The following is a 12,540-nucleotide window of genomic DNA, read 5'->3' as shown; positions in this document are numbered from 1 at the left end:
TTTGAGTCATGAATGTGGCTCTCCCGAACAGACAAGCAGGCACCAGGCTTCCTGTGAGAATGCCAGATGTCACTAAAAAATATCATAAACATAGTTGTCCCTTTGCATTTGTGTCTGTGGGGAAGATACACAGCAGTAGGAGCTATGAAAGCAGTGACTTGATGCATCAATATTTATAATAGTTCTGGACATCAATAGGGCAATTCTTACATGAGTTCATTTAAGGCATGTTTTTCCTGAAAGAGCAGAAAATGTCAGAAGAATGAATTCAACAAAACCAGCAGTAATGAAGTGTGCACCAGATGAATTATGGAGACTGATTTACTCCTATAAATTTCATTTATAGTTAAATACCAATTAAAACATGCAGCAATTGCTTATTATTTTAAGAGCACTGCAGTATGCCATTGCAATTATCTAAACCACGTCTTATTTTGTTAAAAAGTAAGGACACCCTGCACATTAACACCTCTGTAAAGTGTCCAAGCTCAAAAGCACTGATGCATCATTCACAGGAGGATAGCAAGTACTGCCAGGTGAAGTGACTTGCCAAAGGTTATAACACAGGCAAGAGAAAAGCCACAAACCCAGGAATCTTTAAACATTAAAACATTAGTCCTGTCACAGATTCATATTAGTTCCAATGAAGTGATGTTCCATTATATTTTATGGTAACATCATCCTTAATATTCTTTAATATAAGATAGGAACAAAGGATATCAAGCAAAAAAGCAACTTACTGAATCTCCAAAACCACTCAGGTCAGAAGTGTGCTCAGGTTTCTTTTGATGAAAAACAATCTAAAATTAATTTCTCTGCCTCCAGCTGCAGTTTTGCAGTGTAGATGCTACTGAACCACTCTGAAGTTTAAGTCTTATGTGGCCTTCACTGTGCTTGAAGACACTGTTACACCTCTGAAGTATCACACTGGTCATACCCATGCTTCTGCAGACAGCTTTTTTCAGCTGAAGGATTAAACATACTGAAATTCCCAGCATTTTGTTTTGTTTGACAGCTCCTCATGGATGCTGAAGGTAAGGGGATCTGTAACTTGACACCAGGTGCCATCAGGAGAAGGCTGAATTAAGGCTTTGTACACTTTTCACAGCTGCAGTGTGGAAGCATTTATGGATAAATAAACTGAGCATCACACTGGCCATGTGTCTTTGTCCAGGCCTTGTGGATTTAGGCATCAGACCAAACCCACAGCTCCCCCTGCTCTGCAACAAACAGTTGGGCTGCAACACAAAGATCCCCATTCAATCGTGGAGCTTATTCGGCCCTTCCAGGCTGAAGAAGTCAGATTTCTAGACTCTGGTAAATGCTAAACTTGCAAATGTCTTAGCAGGCAAGGAGTGCTGCACATTCCATGCATTTTCCAAGCTGTGTTCTGTCTCCAGGAGGCAGCTGGCAAGGATGAGTGATTCTTGAGAGTTCAGGACCAAAACCAAACAGTGACATCCACAAAAAAAGAGGCAAACAGAAGGAGAAGGGAAAGTAGAGAACTGCAACACATTGTCTTCACTAAAATTTAACTTCCATTCACAATTCCAGCTTGAGCTAAAATTGAACAATGGGCTTGCCAGCCTGGGGGGTTACTTCAGACGTTAACCCACATCAGTATTTAGATACACTTGCATCAGGGGAAAAAAATCTTAAAAATGTTACAACCTTATCTTTGGATAGGAAAGGCAGCTAGAGTGATACTGATGCAACACAGCAACATGTCCAGTAACAGCCAGGTAAGAAAGCTGGGTTTTGAGGGGGATAACTGTGGAAAGAATCAGTCCTGTTCTTTAGAGAACCCTGGTGCTTCTTTCTCCTGCAGAAGAACTGGAAGCTATTGATATTCTAAGAATATGGATTTCATTGTACTACACAAGCCCTTTAACTAATTTTTCCAACAATTACTGGTTAGAACTTGAAGGCAATACTGACCAGCAGCATGAGTTAAGTCATTGACTAGAAGTGGATGAACCTAAATCCTTATTAAAACACTCCCTTTTCCCCTCCAGAATGACTAAACATTTTCTAACAAGGCAATTTGAAATGTACTGATGTTTTTCTTAGTAAATTAGTACTGAGTATTTCATTTGAGCTGGGAAGCAACTCCATTTCCTGCCTTTATGAACCATGTTATCCTCAAATAACACATTCCTTTGAGTCCTGTGGATATTTTGCCTCATGACATTTGATTCAGCCTATGCAGGAAACAGGGAAGGAATTAGCAGGTTCAGCAGGTGTGCTCAAGGGAAAAGAGATAGGAATGTCAGCTCTTCCTCATTTCCTATCCACCCCAGGAATAATCCCCACAGGAGTTGAATAAGCAGCAATAACTGAGCACAGTGTAATGCATTCCAGCTTCCTTCTTAAAGGAATGTCCTCTCCTGTACATCAGGCACTGAGGCAATTTGCTGAGAAATAAGGGACAGCCAGAGCTGTCTGATTTCCTGCCTACACCCCCATGAACCATTTAGACAAAGAGAAATGAGAAAAATCCAATTCTCACCACTTAGACAAAGCTTTAGATATTGGTGGTACAAGAGAGTTTCACCTAAAAGCCAGTCCTTAAAGGCAAGTTGTACATAAAAACCACAGCTCACTTTTACAGTACAGCAAAGGCTGCCTGATATTAAGTAATGAAAGAATTTACTTGGTATAAATTGCTGTTTAAAGTTCCCTCTGTGATCCAGACCTGGATTTAGCCTGAGGAAACTACTCGTGGCACTAAGATCTGTGTCTTTGTGATAGACAAAATATTAGTGAGCTCATGAAAGCACACATTACTATTAATCACCTCTCACAGGGAGGCAAACCCTGCCACCTGTTCATTTAAACCTGGTAGGGCTGAAGCTAAGAAATGTTTAACTCATAATTATGAAGTTTCTCCTTGAAAACAATTTTCCCAATGAATTCTTCTAGCTCATTTTGCCATGATTAATACTTAACTTACTAACACAATAAACATGCTTGATTGAGGGGAAAGTAGCAATAGAATTATTGAGAAGGTAAACCATGCTTGCATTTCATGCAGAAAAGTGAGCAAGAGCCACAAGAAAGACTTAAGATTCCATATACCTGACAAAAAGAAATGGGTGAAGAAATGTACAGGCAGAATATTAAAATTAAAGACTCCTCATTGCAGGCTGATGTAGATGCATGATAACTGCATTCTCGGTAAGCTGTACCTGAGCCCCAGCTAGTGGTGGGAATACTGATGGCATTTTTACAGGAAAAAATGAACATGTTCATATCAGAAAAGCTTCAGATTATTATGCATTGCCTCCTAGTCATCAAGTCTGGTTTTATTTTTAAAATGCTTCCAACAAAGAAAAAGTTACATATCGGTTACTCATGGTTTGCCTACAACATCCATACAGCACTTCAGAGGTTCTGCCTGACCAGCAGCTGGAAGTTGGAAGAAGCAGGAATACAGACAATGAGGTGCTTTCTCCATTCTCAGTGCTGTTTCATCCCCTAAGCCAGCATGTCACTACACCAGTAGTAGGTAGAAAAATCAAGAATTGGAAATGATTCTTACCTGCTTTTTCTTCCATGAAGTATTGCCAACATATTCTCTCAACATAAATATTTATTGATTTAGTAAGTTTAGGTGATTAATTCAGCTAAAAAACTCATGGTCATCAATTTTCTGGACCAAATCTGGTAGTGTTCAAATCAGTTTATAGAGACAGTTCTAAAATATCTGTCCTAGTTTGCAATGGAGATTGTCCAATCTCATTGATAAATCTACATTTTAGTGAACTTTATCTTTACTGTTGTACAGCTGTTACTGTAATTGATACAGATGAATTTTAGCCAGTCAGTGTGAGTAGGAGTCAGGAAATGGCTACATTGTCCATCTTAGCACAACTGCCCCACCCCTGGAAGTGTCCAAGGCCAGGCTGGACAGGGCTTGGAGCAGCCTGGGACAGTGGAAGGTGTCCCTGTCCATGGCAGGGGGATACAACTGGATAACCCTTAAGGTCCAATCCAACCCAACCCCTTCTATCAAGTCCTTACCTGCTGAAGACCTCAAAAGCTTGGAGAGGGCAATGATCAGTCTGGGACAGGAGTCATCTCTGGTGTAAAACAGGGAGAAAGTCTTGGGATCACAACCTGTGAGGGAGTGATCACAGGGAATGAATCAACATAACTGGGTTAACAGCCCTCCCCTGCCCCATCAGACATCCTGGTTACCCTTTTGATAAAATCAGTCGAGTGGGAATTGTGGGGAAGCTCCTTGGAGGAGGACATGGAACCCAAATATCTAAGGCTAACGAGGTATAACCCATGACCAATTCCATAAAATGGTCCTGAAAAGGCACTACTCCATAACTGTAGGAAAAGCAGCACTCGTGGCTCAGCAGAGGAGGAACTTTTGTACAATGTAACCAGCGAGTGACAACACAGCCAAGAGTGACAACCAAACCATGAACCACTGTGTGAAAGCTTGGACGTTGCTTTAAGCGGTGAAAAATTAGATTTTTATAACAAAACCCGCTACTGGTGGAGGCCGTAGAAAGCAGAAATGAGGACTGTGAAGGACCTTGAGGTTAGAAGGGCTCACCTAAACCAGTAGGAAATGAAAGAAGCTGGAGTTTTCAGAGTCCCATTCCCTAGGACATTTTGAGCACAACTTCCCAAAATATCTCAGCAGTTCAGTCGATTCTTTATTTGCCAAAAATACACTTCTAGAAGAAGATGGCAATATTGCTTAAATTCAGAGCTATTAATAACCAGCAAGCTGATCATTTCAGTCTTTCCCAGAGCCATAACATGCAGCATATTGTCTTCTATGTTTATAAGGACAAACCAGAACAGCACAGAAAGTTATGATAAAAGAGACCTTGTCCCACTTAACAAGAGAAGAACTGGCCTTACTGGTGTCACTGGACTCCACCTACTTTCAAGGCTACTTTAAACTCTCTGATAAAAAAAAAGTTTTCTCGAAATATTTTTTCTTGCCATGGCTCACTAAGATTTTCACACACAAGAAGTTCATTTTCTCTAACCATGAGTCACCTTTTCACTCACCCTGAAATATATTCAGTCAGACATCCAAGATTTACAAAAAATGTTTTTGCTTGTATTTGTCTCTCCTGTGTGCTTACACACCTCTAGGTAACCAGAAGAGCTAATTCATCATTTTAGAGAGCACAACAGCAGGGATTTTGATGTTTACAAAATAAAAAAAAAATAAAGGTCCATAACTTTAATCAAGTAAAGATTTGTAGGCTTGTCTGACCACCCAAAATTGTAAATCGAAAGTGCAGGTCCCCTGGAACACCACCAGATGGTAGATACTCTCGGTGTAAATGCAGGGAAAATAAAGATGACTTGTACACACATGTGTGTGGAGAAAAGTTATCATTTCTGTTTTTCATGATACTTATGGGAAACCTTATACTTAATCTCAAATGTAGAAAGGTTCATATTTTAGCTAGTTGGGTAATTTGTTCTGAGATTTAATTTGTTCTGATTGTTCTCACATGTTAAATGGGAGCCTTGATTTTTCTTCAAATAACCCCCAAACTTACACAGGTGTAACGAGCTTAGCTTAATTATAAAATTAAATGCTAATACAGATAAATTAGAACTAATTTAGTCTAATAAGTCAAAGTAGTTTAAACATATTTGAGGTTTTCTTACTACTAAAATTAGAGGTTTCTAACTGATTATGGTGTACCTAAACACGGTGTAATATAAATGCATCCTGAGTACTCCAGGTAGAAAGTTCACTGTGTCCTGTTATTTTTCAGTCTGCTATTGCTTGCCAAAGCTAAGCATCACTGCAGAGGTGTTCAAATTCTCTGGTAGTGTGTGTCTTCCAAATGTCTGAAAGGTTGTCTTCATAGCTATGTTTCTTGGAAATATGGTGGATTGTTTTAAAAAAATTTTGTTTTGATAAGATTGGGCAGACAGGTGATTTGCTTGGCTACTTGCTTCATGGAGTGAAATGGGGTTCCTCTCTGCTGGTGCTATACTTTGTGTGTCCAGCCTTACTGACAGTTTTAATGTTACTCATTGATGTAAATAATCAAATAAATGTAAAATATTTCTGAACTTACTTTTATCTGTAACTGTATTCATGTCTTTCATTCCTACAGGTTTAAGTCAGGGATTTTCCTCTGGGAAAACGGCATGTTCTTAACAATTCCAGGTGAAATACAGTCCTAGTCTGGGAGGAATCCACCTTCGGCTGCATTATGAATAGAACATTCAGGGGAGAGAAATTAAGAGCAGTGACACTGTTATGTCCTGCAGTACAAATACAGACATCTCCCAGGAGGTGATTATGTTTTGTTTTTTTTCCTCTCAGGTACTTGCTCAGAAATTGCAACGAGAAAAACTTGGTTTAGATGGAACAGTAAATTTATGTGCAGCACAAATGGGTCCCAACCCAGAGCCAGCCTGGGCTGTGAGGTCAGTGCCCACAGTGAAGAGAACCAACAGAATGGAGAAGGGAGAAGGGAATGAAGGTGATGAAGGGGCTGCTGGGGGTGAGGGCAATACAGGGGTTGAAGGCAAAAGGGGCTGTTGGGGATGAAGATCATGAAGGACTGGCAGGGGATTTTGGGGATGAGTGGGAATAAGGCAATGAAGGGCAGAAGGGAGTGCTGGGGATGAAGGGAGTGCTGGAGATGAGGGCGATGAAGAGCATGAAGGGGCTTTTGGGGATGAAGAGGATGTTGGGAATGAGAAGGATGAAGGCGATGAAGGGTGGGAAGGTGGGGATGAGGGCGGTGAGGGTGATGAGGACGATGAAGCGCAGGAAGGGGGTATTGGGGATGAGGGCGATGAGGAGGACGATGATGAGGGGGATGAAAGTAATGAAGGGCGGGAAGGGGCTGTTCGGGATGAGGGCGATGAAGGGCAGGAAGGTGGTGTGAGGGATGAGGATGATGAAGGCGACGAAGAGCAGGAAGAGGCTGTTGGGGACGAGGGAGATGAGGAAGACGAGGGCGATGAGGGGCATGAGGGCAATGAGGACGATGAGGGGGATGAGGACGATGAAGGGCAGGAAGGGGCAGTTGGGGATGAGGGCGATGAGAGGGATGAAAGCAATGAAGGGCGGGAAGGGGCTGTTGGGGATGAGGACGATGAAGGCGATGAAGGGCAGGAAGGGGCAGTTTGGGACGAGAGCGCTGAAGGCCACGAAGGCGCTGAGGGGCACACAGGGGCTCCGGGGGTCCCGCCGAGCGCTCTGCCCGCGGCCTCCCCCCAACGTCACTTCCGAGGCCGGAGACAAGATGGCGCCCGGACGGTGCCGGCGCTGAGGCGCTCCGCCGCCAGCGGGGCCCGGGTGAGCGGGGAGCGGCGGGACCCGCCGGGAGCGGCCGGGACGGGCCGGGAGGGCGGCGGGCAGGGCCGGCGGCGCAGGGAAGGAGCCCGCGGAGGCTGCCGCGGGTGCGGAGCCGGCGCGGGGTGCGCGGGGAGGCGGCGGGCGGGGGCGTGAGGGCAGCGCTGGCAGGTGCGGAGCTGTGCCCGGCGGGACGCGGGAGCGCCGCGGGGAGGGGAGGCGAGGGCGGAGGATGGCGGGAGAGGCCGCGTGGGAGAAGATGCTCCATCCCCTGGGCGGCTTTTTCAATTTTTTTTGTCTTGGAAATGCCGCCTCGGAAGTGCCGGCTGGCTCCGGCCGCTGCCAGCCCGATGCTGGGAGAACTCTGCTCTTTGAAAGTGTCTGCAGAAGTTCTAATACTTCGCAGGCCCTGAGGCTCCTGCAGGTCACGTTCTGCCAGGCTGGGCGAGCAGAGCTTGGAGAAATTAACTCCCCAATTGGTTCTCTCATTTGAAATGTCCATCCATGAATTATTCTTCTAAGTCGGGGAATAACTCACGATGGTGCAGTGGTACCGCGGGGGGAAAATGTTTGGGGTGAGCTGAAAAATATTCATGTAAAACATTTAGAACAGCTCAAGAGATGTATCTTAAGTGCATTTTTTATTTGAAGCCAGAGCAGCCTGTGGAGCATTGCTGATAACCATCTGTCTCACAGGCAGGTACCTGAAGTGAAGTTTCCAGTGGTTTCAAATTCATATGATGCTGCAAAATTTCCATTCTAAAGTAGTAAAGAATACTTAAAATTGTTTTCACCTGTTGAGGAAGGAAGAGAAGGTGGTGTGGCTGCACCTGCTAAATGATCATTCAGTGGCAAGAAAACTATTTTTCTTATTTCACATTTGAGTGAGCAGCAGTGGACAGCTCTAGAAATAGCAGGGCTGCTTGTGCTTCTGATGTCTCTTCCAGCCCAAGCCATTCCATGGTTCTATTTTCTTGTCTTCTGACACCACATTTCAATAAAAATGATGGGCATGGTAAGAATTTGGGGCTGCTTTCTTTGATGTAGAGAGAGATTTCCAGCTTTTCCACCTGTGGGAAAGCATAGTGGTGAATCAGTGAGAGCACTGGAACTTTTCAGACGGAGATCTGCATCACTGATAGATGAGGCTGTGACTTTTTAAGAAACAAAAGAACCTTTGGACTTGCAGAGACAGCAGTGAGAACCATGTGGAGGTACCTGTTGGTTTTCAAGGATGTGGCTCCCAGGATTTGCTGGGACAGCAGTGTCTCCACAGTCCATGGCATCGACCATAAAAATAAGTGGCACTTAGTGAAACCCTAGTTATGTTAATTAAAGGGCAAATCATCACTTTGGATACAGTATTTTTGCTAGAAATGCCATGATAAGTATGGTGTTTGGAGATTGCTGAGTTGGTGCCTGTTTTATGGGAATCCAAAGAGCAGCTTTCTACCAGCACAGCATGGAAGGTGGGCAAGAAATGTACATTTGTGTAACACATCCGTTTTTTACTATTGAACATTTGCTTGAGACTGGAAGGGAAGTAAAGCAGAAAGTCTTTTTCTTTAACAACAGAAATGGCTGTGGAAGTCCATCCTGCAGTGCAGTGATATTCCCATTTCACTGTTACACACAAAAGCCTTGCTCCTTAGGGGTAAACAAGAAGTATGAAGTGTATAAAAGGGAGATGCTGCTTCTGGATGTCTCTTTGTTGAAAGCAGAAGTTCAGAGAGGTTTAGAGATGACCAGGAATGTATTCCTGCCTTGGCAAACCTATTTGAAGTACTGCAGTACCTTTGCTGTTGAACTTGTTAGCATGGAAAGGCTGATATGCTCCTGATACTGAACCCACCAAATGGCAAAATTTCTTTTGCCAATGTGTTTTTTTCTCCACTGAGAATAAGCTGAAAAAAGAGCTGAAAAAGGTTTCTTCTCTCCCTCTGTATGAAACATGCTGTAGTCAAAAGTGGGAGGATGAGTCCTGTGTTGTAAAAAGAAATTACTGAAGTGGACTTTTTCACGTAGTAGTAAATCAACAATGTACTTATCTGAGAAAATTTTCATGGGGTTTTACTGCATTTGCAAGTCAAATTAAAGTGCACTCATATCTGAAGACTGGAATGGTGTTTCTGCATATTTGCACTTGTTATAGACTTGTTATTTTCTGTTGACTTCTTGACTAGTTGCTGTTTAATTAATAAAGTTGGGGTTTGTGTTGTGTTGGTGATTTCTTGGCTTATTTTCTTGGTTACCTGAATAAACCTTCCTGAGGTATAACAGTTCATTTGGTTACGTGGCAGTAAGCAAAGGCTTTTTTCTTACTGGACAATAGGTAATAGATTTTAGTGTTCAGAAAATCATTGTTTGCCCATTTTTTCTCTGTTCTTACTCAGGCAGCCTTGAGTAACTGGAAGTGTCTTTGCATTTAAGTGCCTGTGAGTAGAAACAGGCTGCCTTATCAGATACATATTTTAATCTTTTGGAGTTAACACAAACTTTATTTTTCTAAATTGGCGAGCTTTGTTTCGCCTAATGCACGGAAAATCCGTGGCTGAGCGTATTTCAGTATTGAACTGAGAAAATGTAAATGTCCTGATGTTTAAAAAATGGTCATGTGCTGCAGCTAGAAAGTAAAACAAAGCCAAGAGCTGTGCAGTGTCCCAGGCTGGTCATTAGGAAAACAGGCTGTGGAGACTTTCAAGTTGTTCCTGGTTCTCTAATGAACATGTTTTTACTGGAGCAGTGACGTAATGCATGTCCCATTTTCAGCTTCCAAAATAGGATTGATACTCTCATGCCTGGATTTTCCTTTCTCTGAATCAGAAGCGACATTCTCTTTGAAAATGCGTCTTGATTCTGGGATTTTAAAAAACCCCACATGTACAAATCAGAAATATGGCTTATAAAATCGGAATACAGACTACTTAATAAAACCTAGGAGTACTTACTAGTCTGTTTCAGTCTGATTGAGTTAGAAACAGATGATCTTCAGTGCTGGTTTTGAATAAAATTACTTGTTTTTGTTTGCAGACCTTATTCCTAACAAGATATAGGTTTTCTAAGGGAATATTTAAAACTCTGAAGCATAGATTCATTCAAAAATAAGGTCAAAATAATTTTTGCTTCCAGCATTTTGTTTTAGAGACCACAGTATTTCCTTAAATACAAATGCCTTCTATATTCTTCTCTGACTAAATATAATTTTTTGCCTAAAACTGAGCCTTTCTGAAAAATTAATTTTCCCGAGACTCTTAAGACTGTGAAGTAGGTCTTCTATCTCTTCTTTGTTTCCCAGATGCTTTAACATCTTGAGTAAGTGTGTAGTATTTTTGTACTCATGAGATACAGCAGTAAGTAGTAGTTTAAAATCAGTATGACTTGGCACCGTTTTCTGAGAATTAATTTTGAAAATTCAGGTTGCTGGTGTGTGTGCTTCACTTTTGGCATAGAACCTTTATTATTCTTTTCTTAAGGATTTCAGTGAGTGGCTAAAGTTCACTGTGGTAGATGTTATCAACAATATTCAGCTCTTTGATAGTTTATGTTGCTGTTGAGTTTGGAGGGCAGGTTGGGTGAAAATAGTTGTTACCTGTATTTAACAGAGCTGCTGACTGACTTTTTCCAAGCTGTGCAGTTGTGGACAATTGCTAACTTTAAAGCTGCTTTCACAGGGTCATCATTGTGTCTTTAAACTTAACAAATGACAAATTCCCCCGCTGACACCCCAGAGCAGTGTGGTTTTCTTTGGGGCTTTCCTGGGAAATCCTGCATGGCTCTGTCTGTGTGTGCTGGGGAGTTCCTTGGGGTTTGGAGGCACAGCATGTTGCTGCTTGCAGGAGGAGAGTAGAGACCTTGCTGCTGCTCAGTGCTTGTGCTGAGAACTCAGATTTGGGCAGCAGTTGTGGAATTGGTTTGAGATTTTCTTGAATTGTTGGACTTTGTGTACCAAAAGTTAAACCCCAAGTTTACTGTTACAGATACTTCTGTTCTTATGATATTTTATTTAGGTGGAAAGAAAACTGGTGGCTGTACCCAAGATTGTGTACAGTATTAATTTTATTTATTTTCCAATGCAATTAATCTTGCTTTCCACATTGTTGAGTTCACTGTTGACAAAATAAGTAATGTGGAAGACAGAAAAAATTGCAGAATTGCAGGTATAAAATTTTAATATGAAGTGTGTGTTTTAAATTAATAGCTTTAAAAATACTTGCTGAAGCTTTTGGTTTTCTGCAAATTTAATTTCTCACCTAATTGTGTTTTAATCTCAAGTGGTTTCCCTCATAATTGGTAGTTGAAAGAATATAGAGTAGTTCAGTCTGTTAGGAGTCTGCCTAAACTGTGTTGTGTGGATGTTTAACTACATCAGCATATTGAGATTTGTTGTCATCTCCAAAGAAATACCATTAAGAGGTTTGGATACAACCAGTTGTATACAAGTTGAAAAAAATATTTACAAATTTTTGTAAAAATATTATTTTTGTTTTGAAAAGTCTTTGTCAACTATTAATTCAAAGCAAAATAACTTTGAATTAGTATACGAAAAAGAAGAAAAGTGTATTTTTACTGCTCAAGTGAAAGAAAGCAAAATTATTTTGTATGCTTTTCAAATTTTTTGAGTAATTTATTACTGGAGACAGTAACGACATGTTACTGGTGCTCCTCAGGCTGTGCTCCTGTGTCCATCAAAGGTTCTGGCTTTCTTTGGCTTTATGTGAGTAATTGTACAAAAATATTGTAAAAGGATGGAAAAATGAGACATTTGATACTAAAAATAAGTTGGGTTTTATACTAGGAAATTATTTGATGCCTCTCTTGCTGTGCAAAATACTTCATTTATAAGTTGCTGTTGTGTGGGTTTTGTCCCAATGAACAATGAATAGGAGTGCTGAGTTTTTCCCTGATGTTCAGGCCTCAGCCAAAGTACAGCAATTTATCCTGACTGAAACACTGAAATAAGTTGGGAAGTTAGTACTAATGCATTCCAAAAGGACTGTTTTCCTTTGGATGTGAACAAGCTGTTCACATGGAGCTCCTTAGCCCAGAACTGCTCTTTGCTGGCAAACTTTAAATCCCACAGAATCAGTTGCAAAACGGGAACTGAAATGCAGATGTTTCAGCTCTTTGTCTTAATGCTCACATGGTATGGAAACACCAGGATGAAAGGAGTTAATCCTGGAAGATCTGTATACAACAGAAATATCCTTTCCAAGGACATTTTTTCCTTTTCTTATGGA

General features: G+C 41.6%; 1 protein-coding gene across 2 annotated transcripts in view; it reads left to right on the top strand.

Annotated features, from left to right (window-relative positions):
• The first annotated feature begins 7,242 nt into the window (after positions 1-7,242).
• The window catches only part of PRDM2 (PR/SET domain 2), a 63,745-nt gene continuing 58,447 nt past the window's right edge, over positions 7,243-12,540 (top strand). For both annotated transcript variants that reach the window (XM_085080170.1, XM_085080171.1), the window contains exon 1: positions 7,243-7,306. The gene's annotated coding sequence lies outside the window, so the exon portion shown is untranslated. The remainder of the gene's footprint in view (positions 7,307-12,540) is intronic.

Source organism: Lichenostomus cassidix, chromosome 21 (genome assembly GCF_008360975.1).
Source record: "Lichenostomus cassidix isolate B80296 chromosome 21, HeHo_3.0, whole genome shotgun sequence".
In the NCBI taxonomy this organism is placed as follows: domain Eukaryota; kingdom Metazoa; phylum Chordata; class Aves; order Passeriformes; family Meliphagidae; genus Lichenostomus; species Lichenostomus cassidix.
This window is presented reverse-complemented; position numbering and strand designations above follow the sequence as displayed.